At 43.2% G+C, this 27,790-nt stretch overlaps 1 pseudogene; it reads left to right on the plus strand.

Moving 5' to 3' along the window:
* Window positions 1–27,790, plus strand: part of LOC127206462 (voltage-dependent anion-selective channel protein 1-like) — a 51,604-nt pseudogene that overhangs the window by 10,506 nt on the left and 13,308 nt on the right.

Consider the following 27,790-nt stretch of genomic DNA (forward strand, 5'->3'; position numbering starts at 1 on the left):
TAAATAAAAATTAACACTAAAACCAACACCTTGTAATTTTCTCTTACAAACTGGACTTACATGAAGCAGGAAACACAGGGTAGGATTCATCAGCCTTGGGTGAACCATAACATAACTAGAATCCAACATGGATCAGTTCTAGTTAATTCTGAAAGCTATTAAAACATAAGCTTATAGATTTTATGATGAATATGTCAACTAGGTATTTGTTCTAAGGGAACAATTATTAATTGTTTTACTGAGAAGTGAACATGCTGATGATGTGCTTAATGCACAGCAAACTTGTATATTGCATGACCTTTTAAACATGCAGTATATATTACCAGGTAGTTTATCTAAAAACAATTAGCATGACATAATGGAAACTCACTCGGAAAATGTGCTTCCTAGTAATCAGCTGGCTCTAGTGAAACAAAGGAAACAAGCACAGCACCAGCCTATTCCCAAGCTGTTAAAATCTAGCACATCTGAGAAAGAGAAAGAGAGAGAGAGAGAGAGAGAGAGAGAGAGAGAGAGAGAGAGAGAGAGAGAGAGAGAGAGAGAGAGAGAAGTAGTGTATTTCTGCTAAACAATTAATTATAATCCAGTAGTATTAGAACCACAAAACAACAATAAATTGTGGGGCAGGGCAGCTAGCTGTGCAAGGATGAGGATTGAATTATTGGCTGGGTAGGTGTGGCCGCTGCCTGCCATCCTGTGGCTCCAGAGGCTGAGACAGGGAATGCCCATGGAAGCTGGCTAGCTGGTGAGCTCCAGGTTCAGTGAGACCCTGCCTCAAAACACAGTGTGGAGAGCTGCTGAGGAAGACCCTCAGTGAAAGATTGTCATTCCATAAGAATGTGTGCACGCGTATGCACAAAAGCTCACCCACATGCACGCAAGCACATTGCACAAGCTCACTGACACACTAAATTGTAAAAGCATTGCATATCATTCTCCACAAATAAGACGTGTGCATCCATATGTGTTTGATCTTCTTATTCATTCATTCTCATTCATTCAACATGACTTCCTGTTTTTAAGAGAGAATGGGAACTAAGTTCTTTAGAATAGATACGACTGAGCTTGTTAACCCATGGCTATTAAAAAACAAAAACCAAAACCAACCAAACAAACAAAAAAACAGGGATGAAGGAGTATTTACCTTGGGTACATTAAAGGATCAACTGGATATTTTTCAGGTGACAATTCTGTGATTAACTTAAAATTCTGCCTTATAAATCGCACAGCTGTGGCTGTTCCCTTGGTGTGGCAGTTTTTCATGTTGCAATTTACTATAATTCGTATGGACTAGGGTTATAGAAGAGCTTCTGTAATTAATTCTTCAAATATAAATTTACAGCAATAAACTCACAGAGTGGCGTGTGACCAAATTTAATGACTCATGATTAAGAAAACAATATTTTAATTACAGTTTCAGAAAGCAATTTATTTTCCAACCATTCAAAACCATGAACAGCCTTCTGGCCTCATCTGGGGTCTGTGCTGAGGGAGATGTCTTGCCAACACGTCTGTTGGGTTCTCTGAGGCTTTGGTATTCATGAGGATGTGTGTAGAATGACTTACTGTTCTGCAGGCTGATGAGGGTCGTACCAAACCGAAACTGCGGTCAATACCTATCCCCCTCAACCTTCAGACTCTGGTTTTGCTAATAAATTGCAGGGTAACTGTTCATTATGCTACAGATTTATAAGTCAAGGTGTGTCCTGAGTACAGTGCAGAGTTTTATGGGGTTCTGAGGAACAAAGGAGAGACTATTACAACCTTTGTATGAACCCCTATAGCTGTTGCTTCACCACTTACTGTTTTCACCAGGAAAAGCCATGCTATGAGGCTGTGGGCATAGCTTAGTAGGAAGGTATGTGTTAGGGCCTGGGTTCCAGCTCCAGTACAAGAGAAAAAGCAAAGAAAATCACCCCATGGGTTCAGACACCATCTCCGGGTACAAGGCTCTTCCAGGCCCTGTCTTCTGACATGTTCACAGTTCCATGTCTTTGCAGGATGTTATAACTTGCAAATTTCATCTCGATAATTCTAAGGGTCACAGTAGTCTTGACCTTCGCAACAAAGGACTGAAATGTAGATAGGTTCGATGTCTTGCCAGGTCATAGAGCAAGATGAATGCTCCCTTACCAGTGTGGATGCAGCTCATAATAAACACAGGGCATCTCAGCAGTGTGGATGCAGTGCTCTCACAGCTGGTCGCAGATAGGGCATCTTAGCAGTGTGGATGCAGTGCTCTCACAGCTGGTCACAGACAGGGCATCTCAGCAGTGTGGATGCAGTGCTCTCACAGCTGGTCATAGACAGGGCATCTCAGCAGTGTGGATGCAGTGCTCTCACAGCTGGTCACAGACAGGGCATCTCAGCAGTGTGGATGCAGTGCTCTCACAGCTGGTCATAGACAGGGCATCTCAGCAGTGTGGATGCAGTGCTCTCACAGCTGGTCACAGACAGGGCATCTCAGCAGTGTGGATGCAGTGCTCTCACAGCTGGTCACAGACAGGGCATCTCAGCAGTGTGGATGCAGTGCTCTCACAGCTGTCACAAGACAGGGCATCTTAAGCAGTGTGATGCAGATGCTCTCCACAGCTGGTCCACAAGCACAGGGCATTTCAGCAGTGTGTATGCAGTGCTCTCACCAGCTGGTCACAGACAGGGCATCTCAGCAGTGTGGATGCAGGTGCTCTCACAGCTGGTCACAGACAGGGCATCTTAGGCAGTGTGGATGCAGTGCTCTCACAGCTGGTCCACAGACAGGGCATCTCAGCAGTGTGGATGCAGTGCTCTCACAGCTGGTCATAGACAGGGCAGCGCAGCAGGTTCTCAGACAGTCTTAAAGAGATGAGTCAGGGCAGGGAGGTGGTTAGGAAAATTCTTTTTGTCCAGGTGAAGGGAAGCAGCTCAGGAGCAGGGTGCCAAGGGAGAAGTGTGGTACTGGTGTGGGAAGTGAGGCTGATGGAGATGTCAGGAAAAAAAAGGGGGTGGGCATGTGCAGCATCTGTCGCGACATACAGAGAAGTTTCCTCATCTTGTCAGAGCTCCTAGAGCAGAGCCAGAGGCTCCGTGAAGCTTATTGTTTATTTGCTCTTACTTAAAAGTGTTCCCAGCTGGGCATGTATTTCCTATTGACCCCCATTCTCACCCCACTTGCTGTTAGGCCCTGCCCTTTTCATCATAGTCTGTGTTACTTCTGCCTTCATGTCCCTGTTTTTCCATCTTGGAAAAGAAATTGAAAAAGAAGAATTTAGACGTTAGTCTGTTACAGGACATTTCTATGGGATAGTTTTGGCTCACACATACAAAAGCCACACGTCACTCTCGAGGTCTCTGAATGCGCAGGACAACACAGACAAGAAACCGCCAACTAGAAAACACCCATGTTTCGGTTTCTATTGCAGTCATTACCAAGTTCACACTTGGGGTGCCTGACACCCTCCAACCCTGGGGGAGAGCCTACTTTTCTTTCTTTCTTTGAAATTTCCTTTTTTATATGTGTGGGGGTATGACTGTGTTTATGTGTTCATATGTGGGCTGTATCTGCAGGTAAGCATGCACATAGTTTTTTTTCAGTATCCAAAGTCTGGATTTTTTTTACATTTTAATTTATTATAATTTATTCAGATTATATCCCAATTATTATCCCCTCACTCTTATTTTCCTGTTCCCACCCCTCCCTCCCTCTTTCACCATATTCCCATCCCCTAAGCCTGTGACAGAAGAGGTCCTCCTCCCTCACTGTACACCACAGCCTATTAGGTCTCATTCAGAGCCTGCTTCCTCTTTCTCTGAGTGCCACCCAGGCCTCCCCACCAAGGGGAAGTGGTCTAATATGGGGCACCAGAGTTTATGTCAGAGTCAGTCCCTGTTCTCCCCACAACCATGGAGAATGAGCTGTCCATTGGGTAGAGCTGAATAAGGGGTCTAGGTTTACTGCATGCATTGTTCCTTGGTAGGTGTAACAATTTGACATGTACATATATATGGGGGGGCAGATCTGCCTGTATTTTATAGTTCACCTATTGAGGCTAGATCTCCAAGTGGACCTGCCTCCCTAGCCAGCATGCAGCAGGGGATTGATGGTTGCTGGGTCCTGAGTGCTGGGATTACAGGCAGCCACCATGGCCTCGCACCATTTACATGGTAGGAGAACTGACCTCTATTCTGAGGCAGTTCTGTGCTTTCCCTACAGAGTCATGCCCCAGCCTCAGCGCCCTCCCCCTCCTCTGAGCAGCTCTGTGACCTTGGCCATTCACTAAGGCTCTCTGTGCCCCAGATTTCCCATATTTGGAATAGAAACAACGGGAGCTGTCTGAGCTGTCAATCAAAGGGCTACATAATTAAAACACAAAGGCTTTAGAAAAGTACATCATTCGGGGTAAATATCTAATGAATCTTAGTGATTTATAGAAATTCATAATCAGAGCATTCCACAAATAAGTATAGATTCAGAAGTGTTGCCTGACAGTGTTATTGTAAGAGCGTCATTTCACAGTAGCGATCACTAGCAAATTCAGGAGACAAATGGTCGGAATTAGTCATTTCACTCCGTGTTTCCCAACACGTCTCGCCAACAGTGAGTGAGAGTTCCCTTTCCTCATGGATTCACCAACATCTTATTTTCTACGATTTAATTTTTTTGATAACAGCCATGCTGACTGGGGTGAGATGCAGTCTATAAATAGCTTTAATTCTCATTTCCCTGAAGGCTAATGGTGTTGAACACTTTAAGAAGTGCTACCTATTACTGTTTCTTGTTTTGAGAATTCTGTTTACAGAACCAAAGCTCAGTTTGAAAATTTTTTTCTTGATTTTTTTTTTTTTTTAGTTCTTTATATATGTTTATATAGCAACCTTTTTAGAGTAATAAGTGCACAATCTATAGGTTACCTCTTCAGTCTATTGATAATTTCCAGCATGGAATCTGAACAAAGGGGATAGGACTGCTGAGCTTGGGGTTGGGTGGGGAGATGGGGGTGATGAGAGCCTTGGGGAAAGCTTAGCTAAAACTAAGAACGAATGAAAAAACTATATAGGAACCCACTGTTTATAAACTAAACTTACATTTTAAAAATTAAAATTACAAGTTGAAGAAGTGCTCTGCAATGGGAGTGTCATGGTGATGCCTCTCAGAAATCAGAGGCAGCAAAATAAGAACCCCAGTGCAGGTGCCGTATTCCCCCTACTGAGCTGTGGGTCAAAGATATTTTCAGAGACCTCCAAAAGAACACAGGCTACTGTTGTTGCTCTTGGTTGTGCATCAAGACTAGGCAATAAGACCCCATTGTTGAAGGCAGCGCAAGCTTCTTTTACAGGACTCAGAGAAACAAAGATGCCAGAGATCTGGAGACCACCTGCTGACTAGCAGTATATTGGAAGGTGTTTTGTAGCTAGCTGGGGCAGAAAATTCACTAACAGCCCCACGCAGCTGTGAAAAATGTGTGTATGCTGTAAGTTGGCCCACCAGGCAGGATATGCCCCCTAGTGTGATAGTGGCATAACTATTTTAGGGATAACCAAGTGGACTGTAGTTGGAACTGAGGGTGCTCCATGGATGGAGATACAAACTTGGCACTACATTCCTGGCCAAAAGCCCACTGCAGAGGAGGATGTGGGCTCAAGTGAGCACCGCCCTTCCGTTGTTCCCTAAATGAAGGACACGGCGTCAATCTGACATCTAAGTGTGTGTGCCCTATGAACTAGCGAGATTCAGCCTAGGGTGGAGAGGCTCCCTTTGCAGAGGGTGAAGAGTGACGTTGGGACTCAGGTGGAAGTGTTGATAGTAAGTGACTGGTGAGTGCTCAGCCTTAAATGCAACACGTGTATCTAAGAAACAACCAAGAAAGGAGGACAGAGAACATTTGGGAGCTGAAGGATGGAGAGGATGCTCATAAAGCTCCATCTCTTCTGGCTCTGCCCACCGTGGGCGTGGCCATGCCTGGGCTGGTCCAGGGTTCTATAAGAAAGCAGGCAGAGCAAGCCACAGGGAACAAGCCAGTAAGCAGCACTCCTCCCTGTCCTCTGCATCAGCTCCTGCCTCCGGGTCCCTGCCAGGCTCGAATTGCTGTTCCAACTACCTCTAGCGATGAACAATGATGTGGACGCGTAAGCCAAATAAACTGTTTCCTTCTTATTTTGCTTTTGGTAATAGTGTTTCGTAGCAACAACAGTACCCCTAAGTAAGAGAAGAAGTTATCATATTTTTAATGGTGTCACCACTGGGGAGGTGTTGTGGTTAATTTAGCATTATGTCCTAATAATGCTTATTATCAGGCCTATAATTATTATTACGGCGGTATTTTCTAACCTGCTAACAACCAATCAAGACACAGACAGCTGTTATATTTTAAAATAGCCTTAGTTAACCTGAGGCAGAGCAGATATTAATCCCCTAAATTACTTCTCATAGTGGGGCAGGTATCCAATGCTCTGCCCCAATCCCATGCCATCTGCTTCTAACAATTTCTATCAAGCTATCTCCCATCCATAATCCCAAATTCTTGCTAATTATCATCATCTGGGCCAAATCTCCATTCCCTGCCAGCCATGTGCTTCTCCTCCATCTAACCCATGGCCTCTCTTCCTTCCCATGATCCTCTCTGTCTCCCCAAGCCCGGGAACCTTAGCCACGCCTTATCCCATTTGCCCTGCCCAGGTGTGATGGCTTTTATTAGCCAAATAGAAACAAGGTTCTTAGGCAATGTTACATAGTAATCTTGGGGCACAGAGACAGCAAGCAGTAATTAGCATCGAAGTACATCAGACCAACCTCCAACAGGAGGCTTAGAAAGCATTCAGAACTAAGAAAGGTGGCTGCCAGCAGGCAATGGGGGCTGAACACAATCAGGATACATTGCATATATGTAGGGAACTATCAGAAAATTAAAAATATAATCTTGTCCAGATAAATTTTATTTACTTTTGTTTATTATAAATAATAAAAATAAAAGCAAAATGACAGACTTCTCTGTCTCCAGTCTGATTTTAAAATTTTATTCTTTTGGTTTTAATCTTATTGTTTTGATTTTCCCCGTTTCCGCTTTGAGTTTAAATCCATCAAAACTTTGTTTAGTCATTATCAATTAACAGTAACGCAAGCTAACACTATATTAAAAATCAAGATATTTGTAATGTATGCATGCAATGCATGGAAAAAGACAGACAGAATTTTAGTAGCTTGTAATTTTTTTTGCTGTCATCTCTTAATATATAATTAACTACTTAATCCTATACAGTCATAATTACTGTATGTTTATAATACATTTTCATATCTAGCAAGTCTTGGCTGTTCTTGGCACTGTAGATTTGTGTACACTGTTAGGGGTTGTACTCAGATTTCACATACACACATGCTCCCATGCATACACACTCACACATGTAGTTTAGGTTTTGGATGGAGTACATTGGGTAGATAGCTCAATTGATGGAGAATTGACATTTTAAGAATAGTATTTATAAGCCATTGACACCATAACCTTTAGGAGACACATATAGGTTTTCTATAGATGCTTTGATCATCTTGATATCTTTGCGCTGTTGTGACACTTGAAAGGGGGCCAGTTGCTACCTTTGTTGCTGATACTTGGAAATGCGGTTAATCACAGGGCTTTGTACTCATTTGTTTTATTATGTATTCATGTGACCATGGCGTCACTGAGCAATGACAGCTGAGTCCTCGTTCCACCCTCTAACACGCACTTTGCCAGGTTCTCTAGCCCAGCTCGTCTTTCTGTTCCCATTGCTGGCAGGTTCCCACCACCCTGAAACTTGCCTAAAAAAATCATTCATTTGATATGTATATTTAGTAGTCTATCACTTAGAAGTATATATCTTAATTTACATAGTTCTCTCCCCTTATTTATCATTTAAAAATGCATTTTAACTTGCTCAGAGATAGCACAGTGTCTTCACTTCTCTTCTTTTTGCTGTTACAAAACATTCTGATGAAAGATACTTAAAAGAGGAAGGGTTTCTAGTTCCAGAACATTCTAAGTGACAGTCCACTGTGGCAGAGAAGTTGCAGCAGCAGGTGCTCTGGGGGCGGGGGGGGCTGACCACACGTGTCAGCTGCAGGGAAGCAGAGAACACGGAGGCACGTGCACACATGTGATTACTCAGATGGCTCTCTTTTTATGTGGTATGGATCATTTTCCAAGGTAAATGAGTGTGACCCACAGTATGTGGGCCTTCCACACCAGTTAATTAATACCACCAAGGTAACCCCTGCCAGACATTTTCAGAGCCCTTCTCCCAGATGATTCTCACCAAGTGACAACCAACATGAACCATCACGCACAGTTTATCCAGTTTCATTCTTTTGAAGTCTGTTGTGATGTATCATGTATTCCAGTGACATACTTGAGATGTCTACAATAAGCAATTTAACTTCAATTTCTGTGAATATGGACTACACACTTGAAATGTCTCTCAGTCTTGCTGTTGTTTGTTGATATAGCTCATCTCTATTTAAAAAAAAAATCTTGCTGAGACTGCTGTATCTTTACTAAACTTTTCTGAAGGTTTTATCTTTATTTTTAAATTATGTTTATTTGTGTATATCTGCATTGGGTATGTGAACAGGAGTGCAGATGCTTAACAGAGGCACTCAGAAGAGGGCATAGGATCTACTGCAGCTGGAGTTACAGGCAGCTGTGAGCTTCCAGCTGTGGGTTCTGGACTCTTAGCTCCTGAGCCTTTGCTCTCGCCCCAGTACGCTTATATTCTAATGACAGAATTGTTTAAAGGTCTCTAATACTATAAGTTTGTGTACTTAGTTCTATGCCCTTTGCATTTTTATCTGGAGGCTGCTAACACGTGAGGGCTCACACTGTGGAAGGACTGTGTCTTGGTGACGCTCGGACACAGGTCTGTCTGACAGCATAGAGCGCCAGCTTTTGAGAGCTTCCTTTGCTCTGAACTTCACAGCTTAGTGCTATTTCCTGAGCGGCATTGGCAGGAACACTGTAAGAAACTCGAGTACGTGGCCTACCTCATCCAATCAATCATTGTTTAGGGTTTACACATAATATCCTCAGCACTTGTTTTGTCTCTAGGCCATTGTTTCTTTGACTCATTTGTTATGATGGTTGTATCAATGTTTTAAAGAAATTTATTCTCTTTGGCTGATTTAGAGAGCACAAACAATCTTCCTGGACTTTTTGTAGTTTCCATGGAAACTATAGCATGCTTTCTTACCCATCAGTTTTAAAAGTCCGTTCTTTTATCTTACAACAGGGTGACTCAGTGACCTTGACACCCTGGATTCCATTATCTCTTTCCTGTCTTGGAACTCAGCCACTGTAAACTTTTCACCTTAATGGCTCTTGTCTTAATACTTTAAGCAACTTTTATCAACTTCATACTTACTACTTGTTTATTTGAAATTCTTTTCTGTTTCATCCATCTAGAAATAATTCCACCCAAAAAATGCCCTTAAACTCTTCTTTAAAGAGAGTGTGTTGTAGAGAAATGTGCTGTGTGCTTTAAAGTCTGATGATCGTCCGTTCTTGAAAGTCATTTTCTCCAAGCACAGCACACCACTGCTGGACTGTTCCAGCTTGCTCAGCTCAGGGTCCATCTGTGCTTTTCTTCTACCCATCATCGGTTCTCTTAGAAAGTGACTCTTGCACACTTAAAAGTATTTCCCCTCTTTTTTCTGGATTCCTGGAAGACTTTCTCATCTGCATTGTATTGAATCCACTTTCTATGTTTAGATATAAAAATACTTCTCTATCTTACCAAAGAATTATTAGACACTCTTTCCTCTCTCTTCTCTCCTCTCTTCTCTTTTCTTCTCTCTTTATTAGTGCACACATTTGTGCCATAGAGGTTCACAATCTGTGGGATACAGTTCTTTTCTTCCACTGTGTGAGTCCCCGGGATCAAACTCAGTTTATCAGTCTTGGCAGCAGGCACCTCTTCTGGCTGAGCCATCTCTCCAGGCCCCATCAGACTTTTTTCTCTCAAGTGAACTGTGTCTTTCAACTGCAGGGAATTCTGATCCATTTCCAATGTGGTTTTTTGTTCCTTTAACTTTCTCTTCTCCCTTTGGCTGGATGAACACACTATTTTTTGAACATCTGTACTTTCCTCTGATATGTTGTTTCATTTTCCTCCTGGATAATCTGCAGCTGGATAATTTATTAAATTTTGTGGAATGAAAACATCATAAGGAGAAGGAGAAGGATCATGATAACGGCTTCACCTGTTGCTAGACTTCCAGCACTGAACAGAACACTTAAAAAATATTCTTAGAGTCTCAATGATGCCCATTGCACGAATGACTCAGAGCACCAGTAGTTCTTGCACCTAAGGGCGAACTCATCAATAAGAATGATACAATCAATTAAAAAACCATTCAAGGAAACAAGTACTGATAGGCATCAAAGAAAGACTGTCAGAAAAAGATAATAGGGTGTATTCCAGATGGTTTTGTGTCTTCATAGAATGCCATGATCTTTAGTTCTCTTTGTGTCCAAGGCAGAAATCACTCATTTTCTCTGTATGATCAGCTACAAGATAACACATAATGAACAGTATCTGGTTTCTTGGCCAGCAGTCAAGCAGCAAAACACACCCCAAAATAGTTAAGCAGTCCTTCGGGGTTCTGCTAGACAGTGTTCCAGGAAGCCATCAGGAGAACATGTGGTCTTCTTTTTGATTTATTTATTTTAAAACTTGGGTAGTTTTATAAATAATATAAACATAGTGATACATACACAAGATATCCTAGAACTTGCGATGATCAAAGAAATTTTGATGCAACAGCAGTATGCGCATGGTTTACCAGGACTGGGATCCTCTGCCTCGCAGGGGCTTTTTTTTTTTTTTTTTTTTTTTTTTTTTTTTTTTTTTCTAGTTCATTTTTGGAATGTTAGAGTTGTGGGAAAAAGTCTGTGAAAAAAAATCTGAGATTATATTTGACGTCTACAGGGCAGTATGAAATAAAGAGTGATGCTGGAATAAAGTATGTAGATTTTTTTTCCTGTTCTCTCTGAATTGATTTGATTTTTTTAATTTTTTTTAAATTAATTTATTTATATTACATCTCAATGGTTATCCCATCCCTTGTATCCTCCCATTCCTCTCTCCCTCCCATTTTCCCCTTACTCCCCTCCCCTATAACTGTGACTGAGGGGGACTTCCTCAGTCCCTTTATATGCTCATAGGGCATCAAGTCTCTTCTTGGTAGCCTGCTATCCTTCCTCTGAATGCCACCAGGTCTCCCCCTCCAGGGGACATGGTCAAATATGAGGCACCAGAGTACGTGTGAAAGTCATATCCCACTCTCCACTCAGCTGTGCAGAATGTCCTGTCCATTGGCTAGATCTGGGTAGGGGTTTAAAGTTTACCGCCTGTATTGTCCTTGGCTGGTGCCATAGTTCGAGCGGAACCCCTGGGCCCAAATCTGCCTATCATAATGTCCTTCTTATAGGTTTCTAGGACCATCTAGATCCTTCTACTTTGCCATTCTCCCATGCTTCTCTCATCTAGAGTCCCAATAGGATGTGTCCTCCCTCTGTCCCAGTTTCCTGGTAAGTGAAGACTTTCATGGGGCATGCCCCTTGGGCTAGTATGCAGATATAAGTGAGTATATACCATTTGACTCTTTCTGCTTCTGGGTTAACTCACTCATTATGATCATTTCTAGTTCAATCAATTTGTCCACAAATTTCGGGAATTTCTTGTTTTTAATAGCTGAGTAGTATTCCATAGTGTATATGTATCACAGTTTCTTTATCCACTCTTCTACTGAGGGACACTGAGGCTGTTTCCATGTTCTGGCTATTATGAATAAGGCTGCTATGAACATGGTTGAGCAAATTTTCTTGTTGTGTGCTGGAGCATCTTCTGGGTATATTCCAAGGAGTGGAATAGCTGGGTCTTGAGGAAGCCCTATTCCCATTTTTCTGAGATAGCACCAGATAGATTTCCAAAGTGGCTGTACTAGTTTGCATTCCCACCAGCAATGAAGGAGTGTTCCTCTCTCCCCACATCCTCGCCAGCATGTGGTGTCACTTGAATTTTTGATCTTAGCCATTCTGATGGGTGTAAGATGGAATCTCAGAGTTGTTTTGATTTGCATTTCCCTGATGACTAAGGAGGTTGAGCACTTCTTTAAGTGTTTCTCAGCCATTTGATATTCCTCTGTTGAGAATTCTCTGTTTAGTTCCAAGCCCCATTTTTCAATTGGGTTATTCGGTTTGGTGGTGTTTAATTTCTTGAGTTCTTTATATATTTTGGAAATTAGACCTTTGTCAGATGTAGGGTTGGTGAAGATCTTTTCCCAGTCTGTAGGCTGCCACTTTGTTCTGTTGATGGTGTCTCCTGCCTTACAGAAGCTTCTCAGCCTCATGAGGTCCCATTTATTATTGATTTGATTTTTAAGACCAAAAAAAAAAAAAAAAAAAACAACTGGATTCTAATACATACAAGATCAGAAAGAGGTGTCGATGAACAAGAGAATTCAAGAAAATGGGGCCAAAATTCCCTCTGCCCTGAGAGACTAAGGCGATAGTACTCATTTATCCAAAGGTAAATTCAGACTCCCACCCCAGACTGAGTCTTGGTGAAGTGTGACCCAGTGGCCTTAGCTGACACATTCTCCTGACTTGCTGTCTTACCTGAGAAATATGAACTTTATGAATGAAAGTCAGATTCGGAGTTCTCAGTGGCCTTAAGCTTGACAGAGCTAACTGTTAGTGACATTGTAGGAAACACAGTGTCTGGGGTACAAAGCATCGAATGCACACATGGGCTCTGTGTTCAGTGGCAGTGATGGCATGAGGCAAGATTGTTGCTACTGTCAAGTGACACCACATAGAGTCACCAGGAGAGAGGCGCAGTGGGGGATTTCCTGGATCAAGATGGCCTTTGCATAACTCTCTAGGGGAGTGTCTTTTTTCAAATATACTTTTAGTGTGGTTGTGGTTTGCTTGCATGTGCTCAGTGTGCCACAAGTGTGTCTGGTGCCCATGGAGGGCAGAAAGGGCACTGGATCCCCTGGATCCGGAGTTACAAAGGGTGGACTGACATGCGGGCTCTGGGAATTGAACCGGGTCCTCTGGAAGGGGAAGCCATCTCTCCAGCCATTGAGAGATGGTCTTCGTTACACTAATTTAGGTGGGAGCCCCACCCACTGTGGGTGTTGTAATTCTCTGGTTTGAAGTCTTGAACCGGGTAATGAAAAAACTAGTTGAGAACAAGGCGCAGACAGAGTCACTTCTCTCTTTCCTTGCCCATGGCTGTGAGTAGCTGCTCCAAGTTCTTGCTACCATTATTTGTGAACCACAGCGAGCTGTAAGTCGGAATTATGAGCTAAAATAAGCCTTGTCTCCCTGTGCTGCTTTTTGTGAGGGTGTTTTTATCACAGCAACATAAATGAGACTAGGGTATGAGGGCCCTTACACGTCCAGGGTGGTGCTTCCCCTGCCTGCAGAGGGGCAGCACTGACTGAGGCCTAGTGTTTGTGGGAGTCGTGACCCTGGGAGGTTAGTGCAGGAGAACTGCACCTGGGTTCCTTGACTTCACCTGCTGGCCAGAAGTTTTAATACTCTAAATGGCCTGTGTCTCTCTAAGCTTCTACTCTTCAACAACTGGGGAACAGAATAACTTTCAGTTTTCAAGCATAACATGATCCTAGTGTCCCTAAGATATATTATCTTTAAAAATTAATGTACCAAATTTTAATGATCATTAAGAAGTTTTGAGCAGTATTCATGAAGAATCTGGCAGATTCTTGCCTGTGCTTATAGTGATCTCACATTATTATTATTATTATTATTATTGTTGTTGTTGTTGTTGTTGTTGTTGATGATGATGATGATAAACCTATTATGACTACAGCAGATTGTACAGAAGTGTATCATTTGATTAAATCTTGACAATGGGACCAGGCACACTGACATGAGGTGTCGTGCATGGTGACCATATTCACCTGAGGAAAGTTGGTTGACATGTGCACAATTTAACAAGCTAAGACAAATGCATCTGGCTATAGATTTCACACACACAATGCATCTGGCATTCACATACACACACACACACACACACACACACACACATGTTTTATTGGACTCTCCTAATACCACAAGCTTCGTATTTACTCAGTATAAAGATTATCTTGACAAGCAACTGGTTAAAAAATGCATCAAGGAATTTGCTAGGGATGTTGTTGCGACAGCACGCCTCTGCAGTGAGGCTGTCCCTAAGCGGTCCTTAGCTGTAACTTCTAATTCCCTGCCATCCTGGCCCTTTGAAGCAAGTGTATTTTGATGACTCTTTACCTCCTGCTCTGCACGTCTAGAATGACCTGAAGCTTCATGTGAGGAGGGGACCACGTGCTCTTACTCACGTGATCCAGGCATCCTTTCTCACTTACGCTCTGGGAATATTTGTCATCTTCACACCCTGGTTCAGCTGAAGAACAGTAAAAGGATAAGAGACTTTGATTGAGGCCAGATCTTTTTCACTTTTAAATAACTTGAAAGGAACTGAACTTGAAAAGGATAGAAAATGACATCTCTAGGCTCTTTCAACGAGCATATCAGGCTAGACAGCCGGGGTACACATAAGTCCATTCTAATCTCTATTTGCTTTCATGGACTGTTTTTGGTTCTCTTATTACCATTAGCAGGTGTGGATCAGAATCTTTGTTTTAACTCAGGAATATTATACCTAGATTAGCATTGCCTTGATAGTATTTCATTCCACATCTTAGCACGATCAGGGCATTACTGAGTACGTGCTCTTTCTCCTCTCACCACGTTTGTATTAACATCTCACCAGAGAATCCACACGAGAACATGACAGGCTCAGCCATCATCCTCGTGAATTTCATAGTTCAGAGAGGGATACAAATACTAAACGTTAACCGCAACTGACATGTATCTAGACACTGAGATAAGTGCAATAACAAAACAAAACAGAACAGAACAAAAAAGGGAGGCTCTGATTCCATGATGGAAATTACCAGGGCATTGAATTGAGGCAGAGAATAGGCAACCGTCCTCTGGAAATTCCAGTTGAGATGATAAGAAGACAGAGGCTGTGAGTTGAAAGCGGATCAGCGTGTAAGGCCCTATTGATGAAGGCAGCTCCTATGTAGCTCACTGAACATGGCTGAATCAAACTGGTGTCTAACTAGCAGCTTAGTCCCTGATGACTGGTGCCCATGGTACTGGGGAGTACTGCACATGCTACCAGAGGATGAAGCTGTACACCAACCTAGCTGCAAACCTTGTGACCTGCAGTGGGATACATTAGTGCAGTAGTGGCACAAGGCTTGTGGGAGTAACCAATAACTATCTGATTGAATTTAAGGCCTACTTCATGAGCTGGGGACTGTGCCTGACGCTGATTAGGTGGCCAAGAATCTGGGACTAGATAGGCCATGAACCCAGGAGAAAACCAAATATCATTGCTCTGCTAAAGAAAAGTGGCAATATCCCAGCATCCTAGTGACATTATGGTACACTCAGAGGTCAGTGCCTTTGCTCAGCCACCATCATTGAAGCTCTCACCTGCAGCAGGTAGAAGTAAACACAAAGATCACAACTGGACGATGGGAGGAGAGTGATAGAAACCTTGGAATACGCAGCCCTAAACAGGATGTCTGCTTCAAACCTCTTCCTTCAGGGGTAGGGAACTTTGCAGAAGAGGAAGAGGAAAGGGGGTAAGAGCCGGATGGGCTAGAAGACACCAAGGAAATGGTGACCTTCAGACACAGCAGGGATGATGCACACATGAACCAACAGAGATAGTGGCAGCATGCACAGGGTCTGCACAGGTCCAAGCCATTTGGGGTCCTCACACTGAGAAGGAGAAGTGGACACAATCCCCTATCCATGACCAAGAATCATCTCCAATTGACAAGCACTCACAAAGGAAAATTTAGTTTTTCTCTAATGGAGCCTCTGGGTATATAAACCACACTTTAGTGCAGGCTCCTTGCCCAGCAGTAGATGACCAACCAAAACAAGCTAATTTTGCAGGGTTTTTTTTGTCTCATAATGCTTTGTATGGACATTTTGTTTCTTACCTTACTATTCTTGAGCTTCTGTATTGTGGTTTATGGTTATGGTTTCTGTCTCTGTCTCTCTAGTGTGTGTGCGTGTGTGTGTGTGTGCGCGCGCGCGCGTGTGCTTCTCATGGTTTTTATTTTTCTTTGTTTTGTTAAAGAGGAAGCTGACACAGAGTTGGGTGAGTAGGGAGGGAGGGAGAATCTGGGAAGACAAAAAGGAGAGAAAACCAGGGTCAGAATATATTCTATGAAAAAAAGTCTATTTTTATTAAAAAATGTATATTAGGTGTCAACAGTAGCCAGCACGCCTGGTGAGGGAGGGAAAGAGTGCATGTGCAGACGTGCAGTAGATCTGGGCTATGTTGTGTGAGCACCTAGTATTGCTCTTCATTGATTTTATGTGCACTGACTGTCATGCAGAAGTTTTGACAGTATTTCTATTTAAAAGGATATTTGATGCATTGTCTGACAGTTTTGTGGAGGTCAGAGTAGATGAGAACAAAGTAAAAAAAAAGGGGGGTATTTAGTGTGAGGTATTGTCTGTTGTCAGATCTCTGCACAGGCTGGTAAGAGACACAATTGAACGTACATGTATTCCAGAAGACGTATGAGCTGATCATAGGGTGGTGAGCCACATGAGCCACACTGGGTTGTTGTCAGTGGTTTCTGTTTGCTCCCCTGCAACCATATGGAGGGCAGTCCCACATGCAGAGTACAGTCATGTGGAGCAGCTGAACAGAACAAACTGTGTACAAAGTGCAGCTTCAGGAGGTGGGCACATGCTCATAATCCCAGGGCTTAGTGGGTGGAGACAGAGGAATCAGGAATACCAGGCCAGCCTTAGCATCATGATTCTCTGTCCCAAATGTCCACCTAAACACAAACACACACATACACAGAAGCATGAGCACACACGCATGTACCATGTACATGCGCACACATGTGCGCACACGTCCATGCACACATACACAAAAGAAGCATGCACACACACACTACACACACGCACACACATACATATACACAAACAAGCATACACACACACACACACACACACACAGAAACAAGTATTGAGGACCTGTGGTGAAGAGGTTGAGAAAAACTGGTATTTACAAGTATCAAAGGCACAGCCATGTGGATGACAGTGACAGAGCCCTTATTGAAGGTGCAACCAGGCTGGACTCTTAGGAACCAAAGACTTAGCTGGCATGTTCCACAAAAGCTGAGGAGTGGACACCAGAGCTCTCTGTGGTCAGCAGCTTGTTTGTTTGTTGTCCCGTTCCTTCCTGTGGAGTGGAAGTGCTGGTCAGATTAAGGTTGGGCCTCAGCCCTTGAGTCTCTGTAGTCAGGAAGGCAGAGGCCAGCTCTGACCTGTCGCTGTCACCTCTGTAAGGTTGGATGGCTCTTCAGGAGGCAGCAGATGGTGGGCCCACAAATCTTGTGTTTTATTTGGGAATTAATTATATAGTTCTTTATATTACCTCTCCTCAAATTTTAGAGACATAATTGAATAGAATGCCAGCTTCAATAAGTGGTGTGTGTGTGTGTGTGTATGTGTTTGCTCATGTATGTGGAATACAGAGATCAACACTGGGTGCCATTCATCAGGAACCATCCCCTTGGTTTTTTGTTTGGATTTTTGCATGTGTGTGTGCTGTGTGTGTGTGTGTGTGTGTGTGTGTGTGTGTGTGTGTGTGTGTGTGCTGTGTGTGTGTGTATACATGTTAGTAAGGCAAAGATGCTGTAACACGCAGGGGGATCCCTCAGGTGTCAATCCTTACCTTGTGCCTGGTTTAAGAGAGTCTCTGTTTTTTGCCAGCTTGACCCCACAGCATCCAGGGAGTCTCCCCATTGTAGGAACACCAGGATTTCAAACACACGGTACTGTGCCTGGCAGACTGTGGGTTTTGGGGGTCCAATTTGGATCCTCAAGCTTGTGCAGTGAGCCCTTCTCCCTCTGCCATCTCCCCAGCCATTGGGTTCACACAGTGCTCTTGTCGTGTGATGATCCAGGTCCTCCGCTGCACCATGTGCTCATCTGTAATAACGTTTAGTTTATACAGTTGTAAACTTTGGGTGAAAGAATGGATGACAGAGCTCTACAGAACACCGCACACTCTCACAACGTGGATTTTCTTTTCTGTTGTGCCTTAAGCAAATGTCAGTTGAGTTATCCAGTTTTCTATCCTAAAGAAATGTATCCTTTTCACATAATTCCTATCCTAAAGTATCTTTTTGCAGAATCACCTCGATAATTGATTGTGAGGTACTTATTCCTATATTCATTAGTGACCAAATTCTTAGGCAGAGGCTGCTTCAGTGTAGCACACTTCCAGTTCTTCAAAGGCCGCGTAGAGCTTCCTTAAAGTAGACTGGCATCCTTGAATCCTTTATGATGCACATTGTTTAATGAAAGTCCGGTTTATATTTTAATGACAATAGTGATCTCTAAAACAGATAAACATAAAAATAAAGGAAAAAGACTCTGGAAGCCTGTTCAAAGAAAACACCCTACTGCCCTCTTGGCCACCAGTGCGCAGAAGCTCGCCTGATTTTGAGCCATTACAATCAGTAAAGTACTCAAGACCTGCCCTCTGCAGCAGCATCAATTTTCTACCTCTTATTCCCGAGGCGATCTTGAGAGAATTGTGGAGAAGACAAAAGCTCCATCCCATTATGAGCCAGACACGTGGATAGGTTAGAGGGGAAGTTATCGCCTCTGGAGGAGCTCACGGGTGGCTGTCACTCCACCTGGCAGGGCCAAAAAGCCTCCAGAAATCCTGGCCCAATTGCTTTCTTCACTTACCACTAAATGCGCAGGAGCTGGGAGCCTTCAGCTATGTCTCCTTGGGATTTCCATCTCGTGATCTGTACAGAAAACGGCTCACTGCCTCTAGTCTCTCCCTGGCACCATTTTCTCCTTCAGTTCTGACAGCCCACAAATCAATCTTCCTAAGACAGGTTTTGTATGAAGTCATACCTGATTTTAAATTATTTTCTTGTAATCTAAGCTCTGACCCTAAGCTGTCTTCCTATCTTTTTCTTGATCTTTGTATCACTCACAGAGAGGGTAGGCCCTGCTGGGCTTTGAGAATCACAGTTGTTTCTTTCTGTCTCAGAGCTCACAAACATCTCTTAACTTTATCTGGTAACATTTTGCTTATGTGCATCGTGTGTGTGTGTGTGTGTGTGTGTGTGTGTGTGTGTACATATATATTGTTTTGTTTTTCGAGACAAGGTCTCTTTGTGTAGCCTTGGCTGTCCTATACTTGCTTTGTAGACCAGGCTGGCCTTGGACTCACAGAGCTCTGCCTGCCTCTGCCTCTCTGAGTGCTCGGATTACAGGCATGCATCCTATGCCTGGCTTCTTCACAATATTTGACCCATGTTCCTGTTCTCACAAATTCCTTCCTAAAATGGTTTTGTTTAATTTCATTAAAGCAACAGCTAGGAACCCTTGGCTTTCTATTTGTTGCTGCAGCCTCTCTTATGGCAGAGGACATGGAGGTAGTTATCAGGATTTTGGAAATAAAAGCAAAAATTTTCATGGAGGAGAGTGATCAAATACACTAAACTTATCTCTAAAAATAATCTTGAAATGTAGTCATTACCTCAGTTATGATTCAAAACAACCTAAGAATTTAGTATCATGAAAACACTGGTGGGGAAACTGAGGACATTAAGTTACTTGTCCAAATACAACTACTTGTTTCACAGCCCTTGGCGTCTGAAGGCAGACCTGTCAGATCTCACGACACAGCTTCTGAGTAGGGAACAGAAGAGTCACTGTTCCTCCTTACATGTCTACAGGCTGCTGTCGGCCACTGAGATCTTAGAAGGCAGAGTTATCAGGACCCTTGAAGCTTCTAGCTTTGCTGGTGATAAAGCTGGGTGGCTAGGTGCTTGTGAAACATGCAGAAAAGTCTAAATTTCTGACATAACAAAACAAAGACAAAATTTAAAAGGTTTAGAGCCTTCTCCAAAACAAAGTAAATGGAATGATCGTAATCCCAGCTGGATCTAATAATCACAAAATCCTTACGAAGAGTGGCATAGGCTGGACCACACCGTAATTCTGAGTCTTGAGGCTCTCACTATGCATCCACAGAAACTGAGGTGACTCAACTGTGAGATGTGTGATGTGGCAGAACCAGACAACCCAAGTGCCAGCTAGGACTTATAGGACACTGGCTGCCTTGCACAATGCTCATATATCTGAAAGTGGAGGGAAGCAGAGACTGGGAGAGGAGCTTGGGCACCGTATGCAGTTTGGTGGCCTGAGAAAATGAGCAGTCAGGGAGCCAGGCATGAAGGGGTGAAGAGAGTGCCTGAAAAGCCCAGCTGGCTAGATGAATATTCTACCTGCCATATTTATATAGTGTCATACGTTTATTGCTAAGAAAAATATAAGGTTCCCTGGGCACAAGGTCTTAATGAGATGGAGTGTCAGGCATGGTACAGGACCCCTTTGGCATCAGGACAGAGGAAAGGGGAAAGGCAGTCCTACTTCCTGCTTCGCTGTTAGCATCAAGACACTCAGATCACCCGGGTGTCCTCCTCTTTTGCCCCCTGACAGTGCAAATTTCCGATCCATCCCCTTATTAAGCACCACTAGAATTTCCTGCATACCTACCTATTATTTCCCTTTAGATTAAGGGTTGACAAACTTCTACAAAGGGATATACTGTAAATATTTTAGGTTTTGCAAGCCACAGTACCCACACCAGCTACTCAGTTCTGTTACTGTAGCACAAAAACAGCCAATGATCTCACCTGACCAACCCACATACCCGAGCATCCTATTCTAATAAAACTTTACACACACACAAACACACACACACACACACACACACACACACACACACACACACACACACACACATCTCAAAGGCAGTGGGGGTAGATTTGCTCATAAGAAGAAATCAAGTATCCTTTTATTGTATTCTGGCCATTTTGCAGACATTTGTGTAAGGAATCAAAAGCACATTACTTAAGTGCAGTCCTGCCAGGAAAAATGGAGTTATTTGAATAGGAAAACAATGCTGTGGAATTTAAAAGTTACTTCCTGTCCGTTCTCCCGAAGCAATCCATAGTCCTGTTAAGTTTTCATTTTCTCCTATTTTAGTCTACCTTTCCTCTTAACGGCCCTACTCATTTTCTTTATGTATGCGGGGTGGTGGGATGGTTGCTGCGTACATGTAGGGCTGCTGCTTCTTGTGCACATCCCCTGCCCAGAACAGGAGCTGCAAATACTGCTTCCTGTTTCCCTGCAGCAGAGACCAAATTGTGCCTTGTTGATGGGCAGTCTGCTCTTTACTGACTATTCCTGTCGATCCAGGTGCGCGGACTGTGGGGAAACCTGCCTTGCTTGAAGAGCTGTTGTTTGTGTAGACGCATTTCGTGGGGTTTCATGTCACTCCTCAGACACGGTTCACTCCCTCAAGTCACGAAGTGGAGGGAGGAGGTTCACCAGGATTTGGCTCGCACCTGTGCCAGGTAGTGAGTAAAACACGGGTGAACAGCTCCGCCTGGGGCAGCCACATCTTCTAACACATATCACCGAGATGTGGAGGTAGATTAGTTCAGATGCTTGGGCTGATCCCTGGAAACTCTTATTACTCCTGGGCACATTTGAAGAAAGAGGGATACAGCAGGAGAGATGTCGGCCTTATAAAGTGACCCCATGAACCATAATTACTCCTACTCTTTTAGGTTTAATCATGACTTAGGTAGCAATAGGCGATTTTTGGTTGGAATCGAGTAGTGCCAAACCCCAAAGAGAGGGACTTTAAGACATCACATACTGTTAACTGGCCACACGGGGCCACACAGAGGGAACAAGCTAGGGTCCCTTGTACACAGGACAAACACTGGGCGGGCTACAGAACTCAGCTCTGAGCCACAGTGCCTTTCAGAGCCAAACAGATTTCCAGCTATCTGTGAGATGCAATAACAATCCTGTTACCTACAAAAGCTAAATGCAGACCAAAGACAGAAGGAGAGGGGAGAGTCAGTGAGAATTTGGAAAGAAATGGAAAAGTGAAAAGAAAGTCTAGGGCACAGTAATTGTACAACAAAATAAATATGAAATAAAAGTAAGTTATGAAATAATTTCATTTTGGTTTCTTTAATATTCCTCTAAATTAGATGGAGTTAGTTATTCCCTTTTGCACATAAAGGAATTGGGTTGCAATGGGATGAAGTGATTTAATCGTACTTGGGAGAAGCCTGGCCATTCATCTAGTTTGTTCTAATTCTAAGAGAGAACTTCAAATGTAGGAGGAATAAACCAGATTGGAGGGGATGCCACTTTGCGATGACTTTCTCCATAACAATTAGTGTACTTATGACATTATTAACAATGCCGGTCATTTTCTAAACACCACGCATCTCTTATACTGATCAGCCACAGGCATGCAATGAGCATCTTGGTGAGTGCTGCAGCCTCTCTCTTCCACTCACACTGAAACGCTGCCCAGAGTTTTCTTTTAGGGTGGCCTATGGGCCACACGTGGATACACTCTCCTGTTTGGCATTTAAAGCTTACATCTTTTTCCTCTAGGTTTGGGCTCAGTTTTCCCAGGCATCCTGGTCAGTTTCCTCTTTCCAAGTGATGGTAAATTTCTAGCCTGACCAAAACTCTCACATCCACACCTGCTTCCCTCAGTGTGACCTGGTGGGTGCTGTGTCCTTGTCGCAGTCACTCGTCGTGATTATTTAGCTATGTCGTGGGAACGCTGGATGTTTTGTGTCCTTGTTTTCTTCACTTGCAAATTCTCACTCCAGATATCCAGATGAAACTGCACTTCACAGTTATGTAAACAATGACCTAACTGGGGAGAACATTCCAGATACAAATCCCAGACTCAGGTGTCTGTGCAGGAGAGGGTGCTCTGCAGCTCACGTCCTGGACCCCGTGTGCTCGGGCCCCCCACCCACCCCATGTGGAAATGGTACTCTTTGTTTGCATGATACCTTTGTACTCAGGTCTTCTGGCCTGTCTCAACACATGGCAGCCATTCCTCAGGCTCCTAGCAATCACAGAATAAGGAATTCTTTCATCTTATGGTGGATATTTAACATTTGTCTTCTGATATTTTTAGTTTGCTCCTCAGTTTCATAAGAGACGCTAATCCTAGGGAAGGCTAGCCCTGGGTGTCACTATCAATACCATCGCCACCTGTATTACTTTTTGCCTGGTTTTCAGGTCATTCCTGGTTCACAATCAGAAGAGGAATCAGTCTAGAAGACATCGAAAGTTATGTAAAACTTGCAAAACACAGATGAAAATAATTTTTTCCAACAAGGCAGAGCAGTGAACAAGGAAAAATGATATGAGTAGATTCCAAGAATAATAAATAATAAATCTACTCATAGATGCCAGAGCCCTGACATGGGGTTCCAGGCTCGGCTCAGCCACTCTTTGACTCCCATCTTCATCTTCACATTGCTGCTAATCCTTCCTTGTAGCAGTTAGTGACCACAGACATGGCTTCCTAATGCCTTAAATTAGGGAACCCTGGGTTTACGACCTGACTCAGCTGCACTGATAAATCTTTCAAAGTCCCAAAGGTTGTTTTTCCAGGTATAAAATGGGACCAACGAACACTGGTGATCTGTGTGGTTGGAGAGAGGTAGGACTGAGAGAAGGCGGAAGCAATGAGAAAAAAAATATTACATATGTTTATGTGGGAGGCAGAGGGAAGGTTTACCAGCCACAGTTCATGGGTGGAAGTTAGGGGGTCACTTTTTGGAAGTCACTTCTCTCCTACCCTGTAGATCCCAGGATCAAGCTTAGCTGCTGATCTAGGCCCCTGTACTCACTGAACTAACTTGCCAGCCATTATTAGTAAAATACTGCATCTCTATGACTAACAACAGCATTTAGCATTTTACACAATTTAAACATTCAGTTGTGTTGGATGCCTTAGTAATGTTCTCACGGTCCCACAGATCCTTTTACAGAAGATGCTTTTATGTAGGTTGATGTGGTCCCAGGGACTCAGTTGGTATTCCTTACAGTAAGTTTGGTTCTTCTGTGGCCTGTTGAGTCAGTTATGGCAGATTCTACAGATTTAAAGAAATGCGAAACACAGGATGTGAGAGTCCATGAAGCTGCAGGGAGTTCTCCACAAAGAATGAGCTGGGTGTCTTGCTTTGGGGCCCTGGGGAAACATCCTCTTACAAAGGCTGGGATAAACATGGGAGCAACCTCAAGGAAGCTGTGGAGAGAATGTGCTGGTAAGAGAGGACACTGCCTGAAGCAGATCCAGGAGCCAGCTCGCTGCTCTGGAGTGGATCACATGACCCCTACATATTCTCATCACTTATATTTTCTTTGGAAACCTCTGAGTTTGCTGACAGTGTCACAGATAGTCAGATTTTTCTGTTCTTGCTGGCTTTTTTTTTTTTTTAACAAAATTACTTTGTGCTGGAAGGAGATCCTCCATCAAGGAAACCTCAAATAATTTATTAACATATCTGAATTTATTTTTGAAGGAATGACATCCCTAGTGTCATGGAGTCCTGGGAAGGAAAAGGAGTTAGGTCAGAGAAGAGATTTTATCGTGGTGTTACTTCCACCTGTGTGATGTCAGAGTTGTGCTTTCAGCTCTCTGGCCTTCTGTGCCCTTGTCTATGTGATGTAGAAGAGAGAACATTCCCCACCACCCATAGTCATCCACTATTTCCTCATGACCATCGCAGGTGCCATCACAGGGAGTTAACCGGGAACGTGAAATGTTTATGGCATGTAGAAATGATTAATTGATTTTGTGGCTGTGAAAGATATAAGGCAAAATCGGAGATGAGCAAACAGTGAAGAATTGAAATAAACTAGAAAATAAAATTCATTGTAAGATCAGGAACTAGAGATCCAACTTGAGATTCGTCTAAGTGCAGTTAACTGTTAGCCTTTCATCTTTCACTTGGTTAGAGGATACATGAGAGAGAAGGGGGGAGAGAGAGAGACAGAGAGACAGAGACAGAGACAGAAAGACAGAGAGACAGAGACAGAGACAGAAAGACAGAGAGAGAGAATGAGAGAGACACAGAGAGAGACAGACAGACAGAGAGAGAGAGAGAGTTTAATGTTATGAAAATGGGTATCTCCAGTCTTAGTTTTCCCACAGTACACCCTCCTTTCCATACCCGCACCCCCTTTCAAATGAGGAACATCCCCCTACCTGTTTTTCCTTTTGTTTATCAGCTTTGTTGTTCTTTGATTTCTAGGATTATGGCAGTTTAAGAAGGCATGGCTATCAGGGTTGAGAAGTGCCCACAGCGATATCCAACTGGATGAGGCTCAGCTAGAAGGAATGCAGGCCCTGTTGAGTGATGACATGGAAGGTGTGTGTGCCAGCAAACCCATGGATGGAAAGATTGTTAATTCTGCACACACACCAGTGATTCCAGGTCAGTAGACACTGGCTCAGGTTTTATGGTTTTTTTTTTTGTTTGTTTGTTTTGTTTTGTTTTTTTGACTCTGGCCTTAGCTACAACCCCAGCTTCCTAGTGTTCACTTATGGACTCTCCGTGAGCTCTACTCTTGTCAGTTCACCATTCCTAATTGACTGAGATTATTCTATATCTTCCTCCCCTTAATCTACTAGCTTCAATGATTATTTATTCTCCCAAGAGTTGCACAGTCATGCTCAACCTGTGTCCAGTGGACTCATGACCCCAGGTCAGCCAAGAATGTACTAAAAACAAAATTGTAGACTTACTTGAGAGGGGGGGGGAGAGAGGGAGAGAAAGAGAGAGAGAGAGAGAGAGAGAGAGAGAGAGAGAGAGAGAGAGAGAGAGAGAGAGAGAGAGAGGGCACTGGTATATCAGGATGAGGACTGGGGAGCTGAGGATCATGCGTGTGGTCACTGGGCTCTTTGGTCTATTCTGTGATCGAGTCACAGTCTTTCCTTCTCACACTTTCAAACTTCTGTTCTCATTCTCAAGAGCCCATTTGAAAGTTAACTGTCAGAAATTAGGACGGAAGAAGTATACAGATTAATATCTTACATTAAAGTTGTTAGGCCACTGCCCATTGGTCACTCTTTTTTGGCAAGTCTGTGCTATGGTGACAGAGTAGGGTGGCAGAGGCGGAGGGCTTGCCCTGGCTCAGCAATACAATAGTAACAATACTAACAGCATGTATAGCCTTGAAGGACCAAGTTCGTTAACAAGTTTGAGATATTATATTGCAACTACTTGATGTTCAGTTCAATCAACTTTTATTTTTATGCACAAGTCAGAGACCAGATTTGCCTTTCCAGCTCAAATAATGATAGCATATTTGATAAGATGCATGAAGCAATGGTTTTACATTTAGTGAATATCAGGCAATAGACCTCAATCTCTCAGGCATGAATAGATGAGCCTGCCAATTTGACAGAACTTCCATGCCGCAGGGCTCCCAAGCAAAAGCCAGCAGACTTCCTAAGTGAGGAAGGTGGGCTGGGACTGCTTACTTCTTCCCATCCTCAATACATGAAACAAATACTGATGGAATTAGAAGAAAATATAAATAATCAAAAACATCTAAGCAGAAGACAGAAGACTTGAGCAAAATAGACCAAGAATCCCTTATCAAACACACAGTAACAGCAGCAGAATATAGTGTTTGCTCAGGGACGTGCGAGTCTCTCTCTAGGAGTGAAACCGAATTAGAGCTTAACGGGAGCTTTGCTAAGCGCAAAAGGGTAGAATTCAGGAAAAGCTGTAGCTGAATAGGAAATAATAGAAGTAGAATCAAGAACAAAAGGAACGGTTAACCTAGGACTGTAGAAATTAAATCACTCTAGTAAACAACAACTGGGAATGAGAAATCATAGGGAATGGAGCATGAAAATGATGATACACTACACGCAAAGTCAGGGGACACAGCGAACGCTGGCTTACAGGAGAATTAGTAACTGTAAAGTCACATGCTGAAGAGCACGGGCTCCATCAACAGCCTCAGTCCACCCTAAGACACTGGGCAATGAGGAGACCATTGGACATGATGAGGACGATCCAAATGTCCAAGCAATAAAACAAAAGGTAGAATAGAGCACATGAAACCAACAGAAAAAAAAATCCTTCTTTCTGATGAACAAAGATATAAATCTTAGTGAGACTGGCGAGAAAAAGATGTGGGTGAGTTATTGACATGTGGAATGAGCAGCAAGACTGAATTTTTAGAATAAGTTCTAAAGAATAATATCAACATTTCTTTGCCAACAAATTATGAGATATCTACAACATGGAAGGATGCCTGTACTCAAAATTGTGTTCTACACTGTAAAAAAAAAAAATTTGCAAATTTAAATGGACTAGGTCTGTGCACACCTATAATAGAAAGAAAACTCCTAGTATGCTCTGTTGGTTTTGGAAGCTTTATACCAGGGATTGGGAGCAAATATCATGGATCTCCCTGGATCTCCCTGTGGCACCACAGGAGCCCTAATGTTGCCTGACAGTCTATTGTCTGTTACATGGGTGCACACATGTGGCCGCTTTGGGAGGAGAAGCCTGAGAACACATGCTTACACGTGTACTTAGACACTTGCTCACATATCTCCTCACACACGTGCGTACAGTAAGATGTGTTGCTCTAAATAGCACCTGTTACTCGGTGTTTGTACCAACTACTTTGAGGACGTTACTCTCATAGCCCCGCCCCATAACCATTCCCTGTTACGTGTTATTTCCGGAAGGCTGCTGGAAAGGTAAACGCAGAGTGCAGAGCCCATTGCATTACTATTTCTCAGACTCACTGAAAACTTGTACTGCTGGCTG

This window comes from Acomys russatus, chromosome 23, assembly GCF_903995435.1.
Source record: "Acomys russatus chromosome 23, mAcoRus1.1, whole genome shotgun sequence".
NCBI classification, from domain to species: domain Eukaryota; kingdom Metazoa; phylum Chordata; class Mammalia; order Rodentia; family Muridae; genus Acomys; species Acomys russatus.